Source organism: Manis pentadactyla, chromosome 1 (genome assembly GCF_030020395.1).
Source record: "Manis pentadactyla isolate mManPen7 chromosome 1, mManPen7.hap1, whole genome shotgun sequence".
NCBI lineage: Eukaryota > Metazoa > Chordata > Mammalia > Pholidota > Manidae > Manis > Manis pentadactyla.
In genome coordinates, this window is record NC_080019.1 from 106,028,526 (window position 1) to 106,051,668 (window position 23,143).

Sequence of the window (23,143 nt, forward strand, 5' to 3'; positions counted from 1 at the left end):
GGAGAATGGGTATTATGTCTTCTCTATATGTCTGATGAAATTCAGCAGTGAATCTATCTGGCCCAGGAATTTTGAACTTCGGTAGTTTTTTGATTACCAATTCAATTTCTTTGTTGGTGATTGGTCTGTTTAGATTTTCTGTTTCTTCCTTGGTCAGTGTTGGAAGTTGTATTTTTATAGGCAGTTGTCCATTTCTTCTAGGTTTTCCAGTTTGTTAGCATATAGATTCTCATAGTATTCTCTAATAATTATTTGTATTCCTGTGGGGTCTATTGTGATTTTTCCTTTCTCATTTCTGGTTCTGTTGATGTGTGTAGATTCTCTTTTTCTCTTAATAAGTCTGGCTTGGGGCCTATCTATTTTGTTTATTTTCTCAAAGAATCATCTCTTGGTTTCATTGATTTTTTTCTTTGTTTTATTCTTCTCAATTTTATTATTTCTTCTCTGATCTTTATTGTATCTCTCCTTCTGCTGACTTTGGGCCTCATTTGTTCTCTTTTTCTAGTTTCAATAATTCTGACTTTAGACTATTCATTTGGGTTTGTTCTTCCTTCTTTAAATAGGCCTGGATTGGTATATACTTTACCCTTAGATTTGCCTTTGCTGCATCCCAAACAAGTTGGGGCTTTGTGCTGTTGTTTTCATTGGTCTCCATATATTCCTTGATATTTATTTTAATTGGGTCATTTATCCATTGATTATTTAGGAGAATGTTGTTAAGCCTCCATGTATTTCTGAGCCTTTTTGTTTTCTTTTTACAATTTATTTCTAGTTTTATACCTATGAGGTCTGATAAGTTAGTTGGTAGAATTTCAATATTTTTTAATTTGCTGAGGCTCTTTTTGTGGCTTAGTGTGTGGCCTATTCTGGAAAATGTTTCATGTGCACTGGAGAAGAATGTGTATCCTGCTGCTTTTGGGTGTATAGTTCTGTAGATGTCCGTTAGGTCCATCTATTCTAGTGTTTTGTTCAGTGCCTCTGTGTCCTTACTTATTTTCTGTCTGTTGGATCTGTCCTTTGGAATGAGTGGTGTGTTAAAGTCTCCTAGAATAAATGCATTGGATTCTATTTCCTCCTTTAATTCTGTTAGTATTTGTTTCACATGTGTTGGTGTTCCTTTATTGAGTGCATATATATTTATAATGGTTATATCCTCTGTTGGACTGAGCCTTTTATCATTATGTAATGTCCTTCTTTATCTCTTGTTACTTTCTTTGTTTTGAAGTCTATTTTGTCTGATACAAGTAGTGCAACACCTGCTTTTTTCTCCCTATTATTTGCATGAAATATCTTTTTCCATCCCTTCACTTTTATTCTGTGTGTGTCTTTCAGTTTGAGATGAGTCTCTTATAAGCAGCATATAGATGGGTCTTTCTTTTTTATCCATTCTATTACTCTGTGTCTTTTGATAGGTGCCTTCAGTCCATTTACATTTAGGGTGATTATTGAAAGATATGGACTTATTGCCATTGTAGGCTTTAGATTTGTGATTACCAAGGTTCAAGGGTAGCTTCTTTACTATCTAACCATCTAACTTAACTTGCTTATTAAGCTATTATAAATACAGTTGGATGATTCTTTATTTTTCTCCCTTCTTATTCCTCCTCCTCCATTCTTTATATGTTAGGTGTTTTATTCTGTACTCTTTTGTGTTTCCTTTGACTGCTTTTGTGAATAGTTGGTTTTATTTTTTACCTTTAGTTAGTATTTGTTTGTTCTGCTTTCTTTGGTGTGATTTTATTTTCTCTGGTGACATCTATTTAGTCTTAGGAGTGCTTCCATCTAGAGCAGTTCCTTTAAAATACCCTGTAGAGGTTCTTTATGGGAGGCAAGTTCCCTCAACTTTTGCTTGTCTGAGAATTGTTTAATCCCTCCTTCATATTTAAATGATAGTTGTGCTGGATACAGTATCCTTGGTTCAAGGCCCTTTTGTTTCATTGCATTAAATATATCATGCCATTCTCTTCTGGCCTGTAGTGTTTCTGTTGAGAAGTCTGATGATAGCCTGATGGGTTTGCCTTTGTAGGTGACCTTTTTTCTCTCTGGCTGCCTTTAATACTCTGTCCTTGTCTTTGATCTTTGCCATTTTAATTATTATATGTCTTGGTGTTGTCCTCCTTGGGTCCCTTGTGTTGGGAGATCTGTGGGCTTCCATGGTCTGAGAGACTCCTCCCCTATTTTGGGGATGTTTTCAGCAATTATTTCTTCAAGGATGCTTTCTATCCCTTTTTCTCTTTCTTCTTCTTCTGGTGTCCCTGTAATATGAATATTGTTCCATTTGGATTGGTCACAGAGTTCTCTTAATATTTTTTCATTCCTGGAAATCCTTTTATCTTTCTCTGTCTCATCTTCTCTGTATTCCTGTTCTCTCTGGGGAGTCTCTTGCACCTCATCCAGTCTGCTCTTAAATCCTTCCAGAGATTATTTCATTTCTGTAATCTCCCTCCTGACTTCATCCCTTAGCTCTTGCATATTTCTCTGCAGGTCCATCAGCATAGTTATGACCTTTATTTTGAATTCTTTTTCAGGAAGATTGGTTGTATCTGTCTCTCCAGACCTTCTCTCAGGGGTTGTCTGGGTGATTCTCTACTAGACCAAATTCTTCTGCCTTTTCATGGCAATAGAGGTAGTTGTAGGCAGGTTGCACATGTTTCAGCTTGGAGAACAAAGTCCCTTCCTGTTTGCGAGTTGCCTTGCCCTTCTCTGCTGCCTGAGTCAGTTTCCCGCAGACCGGGAGGAGCCTCCAGGTTAATCCCCTGAGCTGCCATGGGCAGGGCATTCCTAGGGGTAGCCAAGAGCCCTGCAGGGAGTGGCAGGTGAGCCAGGTGTGTTCTTCTGCGAGAACGGCACGCGTCCACACTGTGCCCTGGCCTCCTCTGCCTGTGCAGGGCAGCTGCGTGCTGGCAGCCTCCTCTGGGTCTGGCCCGGGTGGCTGCCCATCAGGAGGAGACTCTGTGCAGTTGCTGTGGATGGGGCTGCTCCCCGGCTGCTCGGCCACTGTGGTGGGGCTTTGCCTTAGGTGGGAGAATGAATGGCAGTCTGCTTATCATCGTGAGGGGCTTTGGGGCTTGGTTACTCCCTAGGGGGTTGAATTACCTGAAGCTCCTCAGGATTCCCAGCATGCTGGGCTGAATGTGTCGGGACGATTCCGTCCAGCTGTTAAGCCCTTGTCTTTTTAAGACTTTCAAAAAGCACTCACCTTTCTTTTGTCCCAGCAGAGCCAGCTGTGGGGACCTGCTCTCTGATTTTACTTTTCTCTTTCTCTAATATCCAGAGCACCATGCAATGTGTGTCTGTGCTCCCAGTGCAGTTTGCTAGGGCGAGTTATTTAGTAGTCCTGTGCTTCCACTCCCTCCCCACTCTGACTCCTTTCCTCACACTGGGGAGCTGGGGTGTGGGGAGCGCTTGGGTCCCACTGGGTCACTGATTTTATCTTACCCCCTTCATGAGATGCTGAGATTTTGCAGATGTAGATTTAGCCTGGCTGTTGTACTGTACCTTCTGTTCTCTTTGTTAGGCATAGTTGTATTTGTTGTAATTTCAAAAAATATATATGGTTTTGGTAGGAGATTTCCACTGCCCTATTCACACTGTCATCTTGGCTCCTCCTGTTCTGCAGTACCGTTTTGAAAAACTTAGAAAGGCCTAAGTTGGAATAGATTTCATGATATAGATGAACCTTGAAGAATGAGTAGACGCTAGGCAAAATAGAGCAAAATAAATGTCTTAGAGAGGAGGGCCAGCAAGAGAAAAGGCATAGGGGGAGCAGTCAGTGTATTCTTTCATTAGGCACTGAGGAGATATATGATATGGAAAGGATTAGAAATGTGGAGTCACAAGCACCATTTAACTAATGTTTACTGTGCATACTCTCTATATGCACAGTAATAGGTCATGGGGGGACAGCTAACCAAGGCACAGTCCTGTCTTCAAGAATTTCAGAGGTGTAATAGATGAAGGGATAATGAGGCATATCTCAATCATAATATAAGTTAGTTATGGGGATGAAAGTACAGCATAGAGAATACAGTCAATAGTTCTGTACATTCTGTGTTGATGTAACTATACTTGTTGGGGTGAGCATTTAATAATGAAGATAACTGTCAAATCACTGTGTTGTATATTTGAAGCCAATGTAATAATGTGTATCACCTATACTTCATTGATAAAAAGAAAAAAACAGAACTCTCAGAAGTGGACCAAGATATTAATGAATCCCAAAGCCATATTCAAGAATGTGGAGTTGCTATCCTTAGTTCATGGTGGGTTTTCAATGTATTTTAAACTGAAAATGAACTTTATGTGATTGACAGAAATTTTTATCAGTTCTTGATCAGTAGAGTGACTTGAAGAAAACTATTTCAGGAAAAGTAATTTTCCATAAGTTAGTAAAATGATCATCATATAAAAGAATCATTAATAGCATATTAACCCACAGAAATTTTGCTAAATTAGAAAATTGTCCATGAGGTTTTTTATTTTTGCTTGTTTTTGTTGTTCTTGTATACTGTGATTAAGAAAACCTAATTTTCATACCAAGCCATCATCAGAAATAAAGATAATTTTCAAGGAATTGTATCATTTTGTCTTTGTGATACAGTGTATACCATTTACAAGACTTTATACAGAGAAACATTCTCTATAGACAAGTGGGGCTTTTCATTTCTGAGATTTTATTCCTAACATATTGGCTATAGAATCTGGATGGAGTCTATTACCAAATAAAACATCAAGTGGGAGCTGATGATAGGTGTTTATGTATTTGAATGAGATAATCTCTCAGCTTCCTTCTAGTTCCAGTATTCTGATTTTAGGTAATATTTCAAAAGTCCACAAGGAACTAATTTACGCAAGTTTCTGAATGTGAGAAAATCACAGCTTGAATAATACATTGCAATGTATGAAACTAGAGTTCATTTCATTTAGTAAATAGAATCTTGAATTTGGGGTTAGAAAAAAAGCAAGAGTTGATCAAAGGCATTGTATTAGACAAGATGACATATGACTTCAGCGATCAAACCCATTCTATACAGTTTGTTTTTTAATCAAATGCAATGGTGCAGATGGCAGCATGCCATTTTTATCCAGTTATATACCAAGAGAAAGGTTAGGAGGAAAGTTCCATGTGACAAATAATTTCCTGTGATTTGTAGCTTGAACACTCAAGTCTCAGTGAGCATGCCGATACCATTTTTATTATGGCTCCTTCTTAATTTTCAATGTTGAGGGAGAGCATAAGCCTACATTTGTGCTAAGACAATAATTGATTTCTTGCACAACCCTGCCCATGAACAGAATCTTGAATCACCTTTAAATAAAAGTTGGAAATTGAGTAATGACCTTCAATTCTCACCATTTAAATTGCCTTTTATTTACCACAAATGAGATATTGTCAAGTGTCCTGCTTTCTTTGTGAGTGCGTGTCCTTCCATACTGATGATGCAATGTCACTAATCTTTAGCCTGTGGTTTTATTTGATGATAACTGGGTCCAGAAAGCTTATTATTCATGCATTAACCAAGTTAGGTTACTCTGATCAAGAGGTTCTGATATTTGTGAGAACGGAAGAGTTGGATGGGACTTTCAAATTGAAGGAATCTACAAGAACTACCTGAAGCAATTTTTCCTATAAGCAGAAGGACTTAAAGATAAAAATGTGGAAATATTATTTTACTTTCTATTTTGGTAGTTAAGAACTTTATGACACAGTATTTCCTATTATGTAAAGCTTAAGGGAGTTACAGGATTTTCAAATGTGGGAGAAAAAATTAAGACAGCAAAGAGAAAGTAAAGAGGGGCAATATCTTTTTTTCCCTAGTTATTGGGCAATCCTGCAAGCTGAGCTTCATTGAAGAAAATAATAGCTTATTTGAGGTGAATTATTTTAAAAGGAGGATAAAAAACACTATTTTTCTTTCAGGTACCTCACAACTAAGATAAACATTTAAAAATAAAGAAGAGAAGTAAAAGTAAGCAGCTCTGTAACTATGGCATTATAATTTAATATCATAGCCCGAAAATATGAAATGCAGACTAACCAGTCTTGGCATTTGAAGATATAAAATAATAGAGAAGGACTGTCAATGCCCTAAAATACTATATAATAATATCAATCAGTTATTCAGAATATAATACATGTTAGGTGATGTGCTAGGCACGTTATGTACAATGTTTCACATTCTCACAATAGTTCTTCAGGTAACCTGTTTTCATCCTCATGTTAAAGAAATTGATAAAGGGTTGCAGAAATTACCTGTGATCACACAAGTGTTCAGTAGAAAGCCAGGCTTTTATTCCTAGATGTGCTCTTTCTAGACACATTACTTTCATTGGTTAACCCTTTCTCCCCAAAGAGATAGTAGGTCACTTTGTGTCCAGCTATGTGTCTTCTGCTTTACCTTTTATTGTGTTTAGCACTGCATTACACAAAATGTGCTATTTAGCCTGATTCAATTAAGGTATAAATGTAAATACATAAAAATGAGAGCATGAGAGGTAAGTATTTGTATGTTTGTATATACATATATCCTTGAAATAAAATGCTGTGCTTTCTAAAAAAAAAGGTCTAGTTATGCATTCTTGACTTCCAAAAAAGAATGAAGAATTTTATGCTGCTTTCAATAAAAAGAACTGATAAAGTAACTCTAAAAAGCATTAAGTAAAGAATAAAACTAAGGAGCCAACTGATAAATTATCTAATACAGCTCCCAATTTAAATTGATCACCTCTGTTTTTTGATTTATGAACAGGAAATAAGCTTTGACTGTTAGACACCTGGATGAAGAGCCCTGGGTTCAGCTTGTCAGAGTCCTGTAACCTGCAAAGACCCACTGGTTGCACTGGGATCATTCCATTGAAGTAAGACCTAATTACTTTAATTAGAATGTAAGACTTTTACTCTTGAATCAACTTTTAATAAGGTGACTTGCCATACCTCTATTATGTGCCAGTAGCTGCTAATTTTGGAAAATAAAAGGAATGTGAGCATTATTCTGTGCCAAAGTCTTATATATTCCAATTTCTATACATCATTTTTTTCATGGACTTGAGTTCATTTTCTTTGGATAGCATTATCTAAGTATTTTAATTTATGTGTGGCTGTTGAAATTGGTGCAATTTTCTTGCCTTTGTGGTATCAATTCATTTTTATGATTGTAAATTTTATTACAAGTAATCAAATCAGTCTCATTTTTTTAGTTTAAATTCGCCCATTTATTTTATTTAAAAAGTGACAACAACAATATAGCTTATACCATGATACAGCATGGTTTTACATTACATTTATTCAAAGTTTATTGACTGTTTGGAATATGACTGTATATGACTACACATGACTGTAACCTTCCATTTAGGCATTAGAGTTTGAGGACATGTCCTAAAGAGATTTTATAGTTCTTCCTGGAATACTACTATTCTGAAGAACTGATGCCAGTGTATGATTAAAGTATTTTGTAATGTAGAGTATAACTGCACTCAGTATTCAAATGCTGGTTCAAGTTTTCTATGCATAAAACTTTACATGGCATGGATGATGCAAAGACCCAGAAGACAGTATAGAACTAAGAGCTAGAAATTCTGAGCAGACCCAGCATAGCCACAAACGTACTTTAAGAACTTAGATGAATCCTTTAACCTTCTGAGTATTCCCTTAGTACTGAATTAAAGGGGTTAGATTAAATCAGGAAAGTGGGACAAATTCATGTGCCTTGCAAGTTATTCATGTAATACAAACATATGAAAAGGCTGGATGTGAGACAGAAGGGAATGGTGAGCCTGTGGGGGAAAACAGTGTGCCCCTTCTAAGGCTACTCAGATCCACACATTTGAAAGCTGGTCAAAGAAGGAAATAGTGTTGGATGAGGGAGGGAGAAGCAGGAGGAGGATAGAATTTGGCCATTGATTGAATAAATACTAAGGTCATTTCCAACTCAATATATGGTTGTAAAATGATGTCACTACGTAAAGCATGAACAATTTGCTTAGCATCTGTTGAGCTCTGTATGTGTTTCTTTTTAAGTAATTACTTTTAAGTAAAAATAACAATAGATAATTTTGGGGTTGAATTTCCCTTTGAATTGTATGTTAGAATTGGGGGAAAAAGTGATGTTTTTGAACATAAATTACTTAGATGAGACATCAGTTGAATATTTTTTTCTTAAGGTTTTTGTTTTGTTTTCTTTTTCTTTTTTTCTTTCACTAATTATCCTGGAATGAGAACTTTGAATCTAGTACTACACTTCAAGAATAAAACTTATCTTTTGAATTACTGGTTAGCAACCTCTTTCTTAATGGATATTTTCACTAAAAATTGTATAAACAGCTAAAGGAGAATCATGCCACTTGGTTGCAACTAGTTTCATGATTTTTTAAAAAGTGCTCTTTTGATTCAGTTTAGTATTTTAAAACAAATCTTGTTTTATGTGGAAAAATGAAAGTTCTAGTCTAAGTGTGTTTTCTATCATTTTTTCTAGCTCCGTCAGTTTTTGCTCTTTTTTAAAAAAATCCTTCTTTCAACAATGGCATATATTGATTTCTTTTTATCACCTTTTACTGCCTTTTAAACCTATATTTTAGCTGAGGAATTAAGTACATTATATCGGATGTACCATTGCTAATGGCAATTGGGCAGCAAGCCTAGAGGAAAATGGGAGTGGGCCAAGTTTATATACTCTGGGGGATCTTATCTGTTCTGTGTGGCTCAACTTAAACGGAATTTATGTCTACAAAAAAATGGAATCCATGACTGTAGAACGCACATGTGTTATCCCAGCGATAAAGGGAGGATTGGAAGGAAACTAGGATTTTTATGCCTTTAGTTGGTCCCTTCCAATGGCTTCTTTTTTTGTTACTTATATAGCTTTTCATTTCATGATCATCTGCATTTATAAACATATTCAGGTTACTTCAGGTATAATCAGTTTTGAGAGTGAGTATATTGTGTGAGGTATGTTGTATTTTTCAGATAATTTTTCCAAGTGTCTGTAGAAAATGTTACTGCCTTAAGATATATAATCTTGAAATAATGTTTTAAGAGGTTTTTGTATTAGATCTTGTATTCCAGTCATATTGTAATGATTTTAAGTGTTTTCTGTCCATTTCTTTGATGGCCAAGTCAAAACTGAAGTACTGGAACGTTAGCACTCAAACTGATCATAACTGATTAGATCTGTTCCTGACCTACATCATCTGACATTAACAAAAAAGTATCAGCTCTTTCTCAAACATTCATGATATTGTGTGAAAGCTCCATATATTGTGGAAAATAAAAATAAGCATATAGATCAAAATGTTAAAAGACGTAACTTGTAAGATATACAGGGAAGTTTCTAATGATGCTTATATCCTATTATTGTTTTATAGAGGCATAGTGTAAAACAATTACCAGTCTGATTAAGCATTTTCTTTATTCTCTTAAAGAATAAATTCATATATGCTTGTCTTCAATCCTTTAGTAACACATATACTATATGAACAAACTAGACATTTGGACAACAAACTCAGTTATTTCTTTATTATCATTCTAGTCTTACAGAATTAATGATAGAAATGTCTACTCCACTGCTTAGCTCATTGATTTCCAACATGAAAATAAAGTAATGCAAGCTTCTAAATTGAAGTAGTTAATTGCCACCTTTCTAGTGGTTCTGGAACTAAGAAACTGCAGATTTGAATTCCTTTCATGCTAGGAAAGATGCTCTGATATGCACTTAACATAAGCTCACCTTTAGCATTTGACACATATTAGTCATGGCTTTCAAATGAAGTATTTAATTAAAATCAAATTGCCATTGTTTTTAATAACCCAGAAAGAATGGATAGGAATTAAAATTTTTAAAAAGACATGACAGCGGATTTAAGAATACTGTAGCTCTTGTGTGAATATGGCAATTTGAAAAAATTTATAAAATATTCTTATTATCAAAATCTAATTTAAGGTGTAATGATGCAGTCAAGTTGAGATGTTCAAAAAGAAACCAGAATAATAACAGTAAAAATTTAGCCATAGCTTACTACAATCGAGCCAAAATTTTCTGGTCAATTAAATTTGATTGTGTTGAACAGTGACAAACTATGTAAGTAATTAGAAATCACGTATTAGTGAGTGGCTGAATGCTGGAGCCTGTGAAAGGCAATTTATGCTGCCTGAAGTTTGCCACCCCTTCTTGGGCCTCTGTAAACCAAACTAGATGCAGTTATCACAATTTTTAGTTTTCTTGAAAAGATTCTCAGTAAACTGCTTAATGTATGTGATTTGTCCCAGAATTTACTCTCTGTTTCAGTTTTCTTAAGAGGCAGACTTTCCTTAGGGTACAGGACTTAAAGAAAGAGCAGTTAAATTCTGTACCATATCAATGGAAAAATAAAACCCAGTATCCTAAACAGCCTTTATAGTACTCAGGAGCTATTCATTTTTAACCCAAAGGATTTAAATAAACAGTCTTGCTGATATTTCAAGTCCCGAACAGGGAGGGATAGGGAAGAACACTGATGGCAAAAATCTTGAGGTATTTTTCATAATCTGTCTTTAAGTACCCCCACCACACCCTCAGTGTAATTTCAACTATACAATGGTTTTCTAGTAATCTACTCAGCATGAGATTTGCTTTGTTAGAGACTTTTATTCTATTTTTTTTAGTAAATTTTAATAAAATAATTGAAATATTTTTGGTTTAGGCTATATCACGGATTTAACATATGAAATCCATAAAATAATTTAAATATAATAAATTTTAAATTCCATTTATTTTTCTTTTTCTGTACAAGTGATAATATTTGTATCATTAGAATCTGTCTTTGAAGCTGAAATGATATTAAACTACTTTTTAATGTTTTCTTTAAGAATGCTATATTTCTCTCAGAATCCAAACTTGAAATACTTTCCTTTCTAAAGAAATAAAAGAAAAGAACAATATTTACACAGGGAATAAAGAGTGAGCCATTAAGTTCTAAGTGATATTTTAAAGGAGAAGAACTTCAGTTTATTGTTTAGCTTTATATAGATAATTCATTTGTTAAGATATCGCTTGTCTAATTTCATAACATTTTTAAAGCTTTTTGCATATGGTTTTTGATGCACTTATAAAGGTATCAGTTTTTAACTATATTAATCAGGTAGGCAGCAATCATTTAGTACTTGATGCTGAAAATTATCTTTACACAACTGGCTTCAGTTCTTTATGTAATTGAAATAAAACTAACATTTCCTTACAAACTTGACATATGGTCTCTTGTTAACCTACGTGGTATGAATTTCATACTTGTGTGTTTACACTTTCTTGTCCTTGAACATCTTTTTATATTTGTCTTTCCAAAAGAACTATTTCTAAAACTGATTTTTTTTCCAAGTTAACTGTCCACATTTTAAATAAAATGTTGTTTGTACTGCTGCAAAACTCATTCTCTTATTTCTCTTACTCTTTTATACGTAAAATATTTCTACCATATTAATATTTTAAAAAATACTTCTTAAAATTTTTCATCAAAGGCAATTTCATAAATATATCTATGGTGAGCCTATTTATTATATGCCTGATATTATATTGGGTACTGGAGGAATGAAGGTAATCATGCCATAGCACTTTCCCTCAGGATATTTACTGTTTAGTGGGAATACAATAGCTACAAATAGCTTGATATTGTAAGGTGAGCATGTAAAAAGTAGCACAAAGGTGGAATGATGTTTTTAGTTCCCATACTTATTTCAAGCCCATATCAATCTCTTTGGCATCAGATACAAATACTAGGATAGTCAGTTTTTAGAGAGCTAACCTGGATACAGTCATACCATACTAGTCTGAAAAAACCAACATAACATAACATAACACAGCATACTATATGCATGTGTGTTTTTACTTTAACAGTAAAATGTGAAAAATGGTTGCAATTATATATTATTTCTTATTTACTTTTATGTTACACAATTGTTGTTTTTAAACAAAACATCAGTATAGTTAAAAGTAGCAATAGTAATTTACAGGACTAAGTAAGCCTATAATATCTACAAAATATGAGTATTTTTATTGTGTTTTATTCTGTCCTCTGATATAAAAATTTATTTTAATTATTTTTGAACTTATATTGGATATTTAAATTTTATAGGCTGTATTATTGTGAATTTTTAAGAGAAATAAATTTGAGATTATAAATGGAGAATTTAAGTACAAAAGGACTAGTAATTAGATGTTACCCATATTTAATACAAATGACAATGGCATGCTTCTTTCTGTCCCATGATACAGTAGGGTATTTTTACTCTTCCTGTATTCTTTTCCAGTAACACTTCTCTGAACTGCTGGCAGCCTTTATCTAGGTCACCCCTTTTTTTTCTTTTAAGTAATATATAACAATATAATCACATGTAAAATTTATGTTGATCTAATATTTTGCTTTGATATTCCTAAGTGATATTGACTTGAGGGTTTGTATGTGTATATGCAATCTTTGTTGGACCAGGGGTTTTCTTTTTTAACCAGTAACCTGGAAGAGATTTTTAGAAGCTTTGAAATTGTTCTATCTTAAAAGACTTAGACAAATTTCCCATGAAACCATCTGGCGCTGCTGTTTTTGGATTTACCTATTGACAAATTTTTCCATTTCTTTTATGTAAATCAGTCTTTAGATTTTCTGTCTCTTCTGATATCAGTTTTGGAAAATCGTATTTTCTTAGAAAATTATCTATTTTCTCTGGATTTCCAAATATATTTGCATAGTGTCTTGCAACATAGTCTATAATGATTCTATTAAATTTATGCTAACTGGTTATTTTTCTGTTATTGATCATTCATTTTTGTGTCTTTCTACTTTATTCCTTTTTTAAAAAAATAGGTTCGAAGTGATTTTTTTCCTTTCAAATGATCAGCTTTCAAACGTGTTAGTTAATTCTACCATATTTTCAGTTTCCTTTTTATCTGTTTTTTTCTTTATTAATTTGTTTTCTTTTGCTTCAGTGTAATTTGTCATTCCCTTTTTTAACTCTTTTAGTAAATTTTTAATTTTTGTTGATTTTTTTTAATCAATAAAATACTTAAGAATAATAATTCTCCCCTGAGCAATTTGTTTAACTTTTAAGCACTATGTTTTGTAGGTAGAGTGGGAATTACATAGTCCATACAAAATATATAATTATATATAGAAGCAAAAACCATCATGGCGTATTTTGCTCCAGTGTGGGGTGCTAATGGGATCCTACTTATATGTTAAACTGAGCCAGATCATGGAAGGCCTCTTTACAGATTTAATAGCGTGTACTCTGATATCGACTTTTTCCATGCATATCAGACTTACAATGTATAATTGCCATTTCTGTGTGTGTGTACTTGTGTTTTGTGTATGTATGCATCTCTAAAAATTTGCTGAAAAATGTACTTTGTTATTGATGCCCATTTCCATGAGGATTTTATTCTAAAATTAGGGAGGAGGGTTAAATGACCATGTGAGCTTTGAATTTACTCACACTTTATAATCTTTAAATTTGTTTTAAAATTTTATATTTGTTGTTTTAATTCTTTTGATTTGTAGGATAAGAAGCAGGTATTGCATCTTAAGGTCACACTTCTTATAGTAAGTTGGAGTGCTCTGAGGGGCTGAATAGCTATGCAGCCTCTTGCCATTGTGAACATCAAGAAGGAATAAATGGCAGGATTCAAAGGTGTGTGTGTTGAAAGTTTATAGAGTTTACATCTCCTCTCCTGGCTATGGTTATCTTTTGTCTGTTCCATAAAGATGCTATAGACTGAATTGTGTTCCTCAAAAAGTCAGAAGCCTTAATTCCTGATGTGGCATTTGGAGATGGGGTCTTTGGAAGGTAGTTAGGTTTAGGCAGGGCATGAAAGTAGGATTCTCATGATGGGACTGAGTGCCCTTATAAGAAGAGACACCAGAGAGCTTACTTCTCTCTACCTGTATACACCACACAAGGGAAGGCCATGTGAAAATACAGCTAAAATGTAGTTGTCTGCTACCCAAGCAGAGACCTCTAACCAGACATGGCCCCTGTTGGCACCTTGATCTTAGACTTCCAATCTCTAAAACCATGAGGAATAAATTCCTCCTGTTTAAGCCATTCAGTGTTTGGTATTTTGTTATGGAATGGAATGCTGAGTTGACTGAAACAATGACATTCCATTTCATTTATGCAAGCCTTTTCTAACTACTGTGTCTTTCTCAAAGTATTAAGCAGACAATGCTTTTACCATGGTAGTGATTATAATGGGATATTGTATATATTTGGAAAATGAAGATTTTTTGTTATTTTCTTTAAAGATACACATAATTTTTAAAATACCTATCAGGAAGAATAGACAGCAGTACAGTAGAAGTTATGAGTTTATACAAATAATGAAAATATTTTGTTTCCAATTCAGAAATTATTATTTATTATGCTTAAGTAAATGGTTGGAAATAGTGTGAGTGAAGATGACAAAGTATAAAATGAAGGCATTGTATTTCCACATATGTAATATTACAGAGATATTTTTTAACATTCGGAATTTTGATTTACTTAGCATTGTGCTTCAAAATGGGTTGGGTTAGAATATGCATATCATAGGAGATTTTGCTTTGAGATTAAAACCTGTAACTGTGCTTTTTAATCTTTCTGCTAATCCTGTCCCATTTAAGGGATATATGACACTCTCATCAATAATAGTAGGTAAGAATGCTTTTTATGCTTTTATCATTTAGTCTTTGCTACCATTCTTTGTGAGAGTTTTTATTATCTTCAGTTGACACTGGGAAACTGAGAGTAAGAAAGGGTAAGAGCCTCTTCCAAATATGTAGCTGGATTGTGATTGAGCTAAATTTTAAATTAATTCATGCCATTAGCCATTGAATTAAGATTGAGTGGGTGGCTAATGAGCTCTTCCATTAGGTCAAAAATCTGGTTAAATTAAAATCCAAAAATGTTTGCTTTTCTCTAGATAATCACTTTGATACATATTTGTGAAATACCGAATACATCATCCACAAAAAAAAAATTGGGGTTGCTTCTGCTTTGTTTGTGTCCTAAACACATACACAGTTGGAGCAGTCCTGTCTGCACACTGCTAAATAATTTAATAGAGTAAGGAACATGGTAGATCCGTGAGAGAATGGGATATATTTTCTGTGCCCAGTGACTATTAGAAATGATTTCCTTATGAAACTTATGCTTCATCTTTGACTTCAATAATTCTTAAGGAATGTCATCAGATATTTCACTGATATATAATAGAATTTCCAAAAGAAATATCTGCTTCTCCATAGTTACAATGTCTGTAATTCCACTTCTAGGATTTGAAGAAAGATTAAAAAGCACAGTTATAGGTGTTAATCTCAAAGCAAGATCTCCTATGATAGCCTTAAATATTAATAAATTCACAAACATGAATCTGCATGACCAACTCTCAGCTGCTGCAATTTCTAAGCAGTAACTTTGTTTGTAGCTACATTGTGTAGGCAGAGGTTTTAAGCCTGTAACCTGCTGTTTATTGATCTATTTCTTAATAATTCCGTATCAGGCAATCACACCATTCACAAACTGTCTGGGAGGGAAGAAACACACACGCTAGCCATTCATTTAGAAGCTCTACTAAGAATTTTAGCCTTGTCTGTGTTATGCAGAATGATCATAAAGCACCACAGTGAGACTTTTGAATGAAAATCAAAATTACAACTTTTTGTTCAAAAAAATAAATGTTTCTTTAAGGAATCATTTTGGTATTTGCCTGAGGTTGTTTTCCCCTTCAGTTTGAATAGGATGTGAACTGTTCTAAGTCCAAATTAAGTGATTAGGCAAGCAGTATTCCGTAATGTTCAGTTTTTGCTCTCAAATGTGCTTTTTCCAATTCGCAGTTCTGCTGTGTCTGGACTTAATGCTGTATATTGAGGGCCAGGGAACATTCAGCTATTCTGATGTCACCTCTGCTCCATCTACTGGAATAATGATTGTTACTATGTACACTCCAGCAAAATCACTATTTTTATAATGGCTTTTTAAGAAAGTTTGTCAAAAACGTGGTGCCAAAAAGCATTCAAGTTATTTAGTTAAATTGAGAAACCTCCGAGCAAAATTAAGATGAAACTTAAATTAATCCTATTCTTTTGTGCTAAAAAATATGCAGCCTGCAAACACTGTCTTCTGTCATGAAAAGACAGAGTACTGCTTCTCATGGAGGGAGGAACTGGTGCGCGAGGGCAGAGAAGGAGGTGAGTTTGGATATAAAGCTGGTACTGCAGGGTCTCACGTGCACCAGTGCAGCCTCAGGGAGGCATTTGTCTCAGACATGCCCTGACCTCTCATATCTCCTTGCCTTTGCCCGTGTTCCTCCTTCTTCTTACAGTCCCCTTCTCAACCTTGCTTACTTGGAAAACTATTTTTCAAAATTCCTGGCAGTTCCTTTGATATGTTTTCTGATACCCTAAGGCAGGAACAAAAAAGCTCTCGTCTCTGTTTCCCAGTAGTACCTCCAATTTGAATAAGACCGTAGCATCTCTTTCTGTTTCTCCAAAATATTCTCTAGCACCAAAGTCACTAGTGAACAACAAAGACTGAATGTTTTGTAGGAAAGTCAGAGGAGAAGGTAAACATCTCACATGTCATAGACTTCCACTTTCAAAATGTTAAGTCATATTTATTTGCCAAAGTCTCCTTGCCTAAGCATCTAAGCACCTCATTTAAACACCTAAGCATCTCAGCACCCCTTCTAGTACCCCTTCCAGAGGGCATGCCAGTACTCAATGAATCAATAAAGGACTATTCTTAGCAAAGTGCAGGAGCAGCCAGTCAAGTAATTGATTTTAACTGTCTTTTTTTTCCAGAAATTGAAATTAGCAAGGACGGGGAAAGGCACATGAGAGTTACTACCATTATTCTTTGTGGCTGCAGAAAGCAGAGGTTGACAGGTTGGCACTGAGGATGCTAACCACTTGCCTTAAGATCCTCAACAACTCACAGCAGAGCAGCAAGGAGCATTTCCTGGCTCCTTTCAGTCCTCAAGGAGAGAGAACCACAATGCTTGTGTTGCATGTTTTAGAATCTTTTCTTTTGTCTCTTCATTAAACACAAACCTCCCCAGGGAGTAACGTATTTCTATTCTTAGGAGACCAGTATAATTTAGTGAAAGACAATGGAAGTCATATGTTTGTATCCTTGCATTGACTTTTTTTCACCTTTATTAATTACTTTCAGAGTAATTAGTGGAATAACAACATGTAAAACTGAAGTAGAGTCAGAGCTATAGTAGATGATCAATGATCTTTCTCTTTCCTCCCCTGTCATGTGCGCTCTTGGAATAAGAAGTCATTGGCCATATTCTAGGGTAAACATTGATAAAGTGGGTGAAGTACATGTTTTGCAGGAGCACTTAAGGGTAGCATCCTGGAGATAGTACATGGAAAAGGGGGGCTTCAGGCTTAGACAATAAAAATTCCCCCTTTCCCACTTTTGCCTTAGGCTTTCCTTTGGGCTTTTACCCTGTTATAATCAGCTGCTTGGTAGCAGAAGGAAGTCTGTCCAAGAACACAGCTTCATGCTCTCCCAGTTCCTGCTTAAGCTATGGAGATGCTACAGAGCAAATGATCAAGTCCTTCTACAACTCATACATTGAGATCTTAACCCCTAAGGTAATGGTACTAGGAGGTGGGGTCTTTGGGTGGTGACTAGGTCATGAAGGTGGAGCCTTCATGATTGGGATTAGTGCCCTTAAAAAGAGACTACAGAGAGTTAGCTCACCCCTTCCACCATGTGAGGACACACAGGGTCACATAGGTGCTGCCTATGAACCAGAGTGGGTGCTCACCAGACATTTAACCTGCTAGCACCTTGATCTTGGATTTCCTCATCTCTAGAACTGTAATTTCTGTTGTTTATAAGCCACCCAGTTTGTGGTATTTTGTTATAGCAGCCTGGATGGACTAAGATATGTTTCTGGATTGCTGAATGGCTTAGTTGTCTGTAATGTGCATGGATATTCCGTCTGTCTAGAGTGGGTATAACAACTTATTTTCATTTAGATCATGAAAAAGCGGACATTTTTTCATACTGCTGCATCACTTAGTTTAAAAAAAGAATTTTAAACAACAATTTACAAGGAGATTAATTGCTTGTTTCCTACTGGGCCTTATCCAGACTGTTTTCTTTATTTATAAAATGCTCATATCTATAATTTATAACAGGCTTTAGAAAAATATGTGTGTGTAACTAATAATGCCAGCAAACATTATTTCTAGTTATGATAGATATAGTGGAAGTAGTTTCATCCACATATTTTTTTCTTTTGTCAGTAGAAAACATTTGTTTGTTAAGAAATATAGAATTAACCAGCAAATATGTTTTGCATTTATGCTACCATACTTGTGTATTTAGCAGCTGGGATTAGTCTACTGTTTGCATTAGTTTATAATGGCTGCACTCAATGCTATGTTGTTAATTTGTATTCAGCCAGTTTATCTGGAATGATTCAGATATTTTAAATGTATTTGTTTTTATAGGAAAAAAGATTGTGTATCCTTTTCACAATTTACATGAAAGATCCAGATACAAATTTGTTTGCTTGTATAAATTCTTCCCTGCTTTTTAAGAGACAAAACTCTCATTTCCTGCCCAAATTGGTTTGAAAATGGTGTGTTGCCTTATTAATTGGTAAACATGCCATTACAAAGATGCTGGTATTTTCTTCTTAAAGTTTTTACTTAGCTCCTGAAAAATAGGAGTGTATAAAACTTAGAGGTAGGAACTGTGTGTATTAAACATTTTGGTGGCTTAGAGTCTCACTAAAGATTAGTTTTCAATTAAAGTAAAATTTTTTATCATCAATAATAGATCTCTCAGTAGAAGTTTAGAATTTTAGAAATAATGTGTTTCTTCTCCTATACTGTGAAATACAGTAATAATACCTTCTATTTGATTAATGCTTTACGGTCTATGAAACATTTTAAATGTATCTTATTTAAACTCCCAATCTCCTGTAAAGTATGTAGAGGAGGCAATAATTTTCTTCCCTTTTTATGCTTGGGGAACCCAATTCTCTGAAGGGTAGAGCTGCAGAAAACAGTGGGAGAACTGAAATTGGTACCCATAGGACCTCTTATTCTGAATTCTGATGTCTCCCTTAGATCTCCATGTCAGTGAAGTCTATGCATGGCACCACAGTGTCAATCATTTCTCTTTTTGTTTGCAAAGAAGCCTTCTCATCCAGAGGCTGCAGTAGTGATTCTGCACTGAAATATAAAAAAGCAGTTGCACTTTCTAACCTAATAGCTAACTTTCCAGGTCAGCCAATATCAAATACATTGGCTGGATTCCCTTACAGAGAAATCATTTATTCATTCAGTGAGGAACGGTGATAGGGACTGTGAGCAATACAGATAAGTGAGCACCAGGTATGGTACAACCTTTGATTAGTTTTTAGATTTATTTGTGGAGGAGAATTTATTTACTCATTTGTGTTTGACATCTCTAGGAGCAAGCCACAGGACTTTTCAGGAAGACAGTTACATGTTTAACATGTGGGTGGGCACTGATGGCCTCCGTCAGGCTCTTGCTGTCTAAGTGTGTAGGTCAAGTTTATAATGTAGCCATTCTTAATAGATTTTTGGCTACAACTTGAGGTTGACAATATTATGAACCTGGGTATTCATTACTGTTTTAGAAGAAATTTTCCCTTATTATAGCTAGTTAAATTATATATATCTATTTGGATTTTATTCAACTATCTTAGTCTAAATTTTTTAAAAATTTATTTCCAGTTTTTGCTCTTTGTGATTGTTCAAGTCCAGTAATCAGGGGGCAAAGAGAGAAGAAATTGTTTCTTTTTTGGCCAAACCTACTGTGTGATCTCTTAGTTTCTGTGATCCCTGCATAGTTCATGTAGTACCCAAAAGATCTTCATGGGCCCTTAAAACACAATTTTTTTCTAATCTCAGATTCTAAATCCTTTCCACAGTAGCACATACTGCAGTCTAATACCTGCTTTCACATGTCATATTGTCTTAAATCCCTTGTACTTCTAAAGAAAATGTTTGTTCCAAGTGAATAGTGCTATCCCATAATACATTTCCATGTGGTTAGCAATATATACCTTATGTAATAATTGAATTTGATTATTCTGATTTGAAAATTGTCATGGAACAACTGCTTTTGGATTATTTTATTAAAGCTGTTTGATATTTTTCACATTGATGATAGCTGGAAAAACTAACACACCTGCAAGTTTTAATAGTGACTAGAAGCCAGTTAACACCTGTTTTAAAAGAAAGCAGAATAAAAGGTATTTTAATATTTCTGTAGTAGAAAAATAGCAAATTAAAACTTACTAGATGACAGGTACAATGCATTATTTACAATGGTCTAGAAGCAAATTTTAGGAGCATCTTCCACTTAGATTCTGTGCAAATAGTAATATTTATTACAGTTTATTTAACAGAATATAAAGGATCTTATTGTATTTGAATTCTCTGTTCTGTGTTGCTCTTTGCAGGTAAATATTATGTTTCATATTTTAGAAAGCTTCACATCTTTGAGTCTGTATGTTCAATGTTATACCTTCCAAATTTGTAATCACATGTACCATGTATTTTAAAGCCCTATTGAATTTTTCTTTTTTTTATGAAAGAAAACAATGTATCTGGGGGAAATAATCTTTCTATACATGGACCTTCTAATTTATTTGGGACCCCTTCATATACATCCTTTGAATAACTTAAAATGACTTTGAGGCCATTTTGTTACATGAAAATCATTTTCATTTAAAAGTCCCACACTGATTAGGAAGTAATTTGGGAATAAATATTCTGTGATGGTACCGAGAAAGAGAAACTTCTGGTACATGTTTTTGAAAGAAGAAATTGTAATTCAGTATAATACATCCCCATGTCTTTTTTTTTTTCCCTCTCTTGTGGGAGGTGGTTAACTGAAGGAGAGGGTGTTAAATTGGGAAAAGAGGAAAAGAAGCACATAGTTGGAACCATTCTTAAATCCACTATTGCAACCATAAATGCCTTACCATTGCAACCATAAACCATAGTAAATGCCTTACTAAATACGGTAGGAATTAAGTAGAATCCTTTTTTATTTCCTTAATGTTTAAATGTGAGGGAGATCGTTGCTATGTGATTGTAGTAATATTGTCATGATACAGGGCCATTTTTCTTCCATTTAAATCTTGAAATGATTATTTAAGCTTCTGTAATTTCATGGAAATTACATTAGCCTGTTGGAAATATTTTTACATGGAAATTAGCCTGTTGGCTAATTGAATGACTTTTTTTTTCCTTTTATAAATACGTATAAAGTGCAATCTGAAGATATTTTAAGGTCTTTACATTACATCAGAGAGCATATCACAATCAATGGATTATGCTCCATTTATTCATGGATGGAAAAAAGGTATGATATGGCTTTGGTTTAGTTTGTCTTCCTGAACTTATAAGCCAAATGTCTAGAGCCAGCATGAGAAGTACACTTGAAATAAACATCACTTACATGTGCAAATCGGATAATTGCTCACACAGCTACCTACCAATTAGTCATTTATTGATGCAATTAGCAGGATGTACAACTAATTTGGGGTAAAGAAAAAATTTTCTTTAATGATTACTGAAATTAAGCACCTTTTCGCATACCTGTTGGCTAATTGAATGTCTTCTTTGGAAAAAATGTCAGGTCAGTTCCTCCCATTTTAAAAACTGGATTGTTGTTGTTTTTTCTACTAGTTGCACAAATTCTCTACTTTGGATATTAGTTACTTACCAGAAATATGATTTGCCAGTATTTTCTCCCATGTGGTAGGTTGCCTTTCCATTTGTTGTTAGTTTCCTTTTTGGTGTAGAAGCTGTTTAGCTTGATGTTGTCCCACTTACTTATTTTTTGCTTTTGTTACCTTTGCTGTTGTTGTTAAAATTAAATAAATCATTGCAAGACCAGTTGATGTTAAGGTGCTTACCCCCTATATTTTCATCTAGCAGTTTAATGATTTAAGGTCTTATGGTCAAATATTTGATCAATTCTGAGATAATTTTGTGTATGGTATAAAATGAGGATCCAGGTTCATTCTTTTGCATGTGCTTATCCAGTTTTCCCAACACTATTTATTGAAGAGACTCTACTTTACCTGTTATATGTACACAGTTCCTTTGTTGTAAATTAATTGACCACATATAATGAGTTTATTTCTGGCCTTTATTCTGTTCCATGGGTCTGTTTTTATGCCAATACCATGCTATTTTGATTACTTTACAAATGATGCCTATCACTTTGGTCTTCTTTATCAAGATTGCTTTGGCATTTCAGGGTCTTTTGTGGTTCTATACATGGCCATTGGAATTTTGATAGGGATTAGTTGAATTTATAGGTAGCTTTGGGGATATGGGTATTTAAAACATATTAATTCTTTCAATTCATGAGCATGGGATATCTTTATCTTTCCATTTATTTGTGTCTTCTTCAATTTCTTTCATCAAAGTCTTATAGTTTTCAGTGTACAGGTCTTTCACCATCTTGGTTAAATATGTTACTAGGTATTTTATTCTTTTTGATTCAATTGTAAATGTGATTATTATCTTTATTTCTCTTTATGATAGTTTGTTATTAGTGTATGTCAACAAAGGATTTCTCTGGATTGATTTTGTATCCTGCAACTTTACTACATTTATTATTTCTAATAATATAGTTGTTTTGGTGGAGTCTTCAGGGTTTCTAAATATAGTATATCATGTTATCTGCAAATAAAGGCAGTTTTACTTCTTCCCTTCCTTTCTTGTTTGGATGCCTTTTTCTTTTTTTTTTTCGAGTTGCTCTAAATAGGACCCAATACTGTGTTGAATAAGAGTGGCAAGAGTGGGAATACTTGCCTTGTTCCTGATCCTAGACAGGAGGAAAAGCTTTCAGCTTTTTACTGGTAAGTATGATGCTGAATTTTGTCATATGTTTTTTTTCTGCATCTATTGAGATGATCGTATGATTTTTTATCTTCCATTTTGTTAATGAAGTATATCATATTGATTGACTTGCTAATGTTGAAACATCTTTGCACCCTGGAATAAATCCCATTTAATCCTGGTGTATGATCCTTTTAATGTGCTGTTAAATACAGTTTTTGTATTTTGTTCAGCATTTTTGCATCTGTGTTCATCATCAATATTGGCTTGTAATTTTCTTTTCTTGTAG

General features: G+C 34.3%; 1 protein-coding gene across 2 annotated transcripts in view; it reads left to right on the forward strand.

The window, feature by feature from the left end:
* Positions 1 to 23,143, forward strand: part of NAALADL2 (N-acetylated alpha-linked acidic dipeptidase like 2) — a 1,368,824-nt gene that overhangs the window by 319,664 nt on the left and 1,026,017 nt on the right. For both annotated transcript variants that reach the window (XM_057500065.1, XM_057500068.1), the window contains exon 3: positions 6,750 to 6,858. The gene's annotated coding sequence lies outside the window, so the exon portion shown is untranslated. The remainder of the gene's footprint in view (positions 1 to 6,749; positions 6,859 to 23,143) is intronic.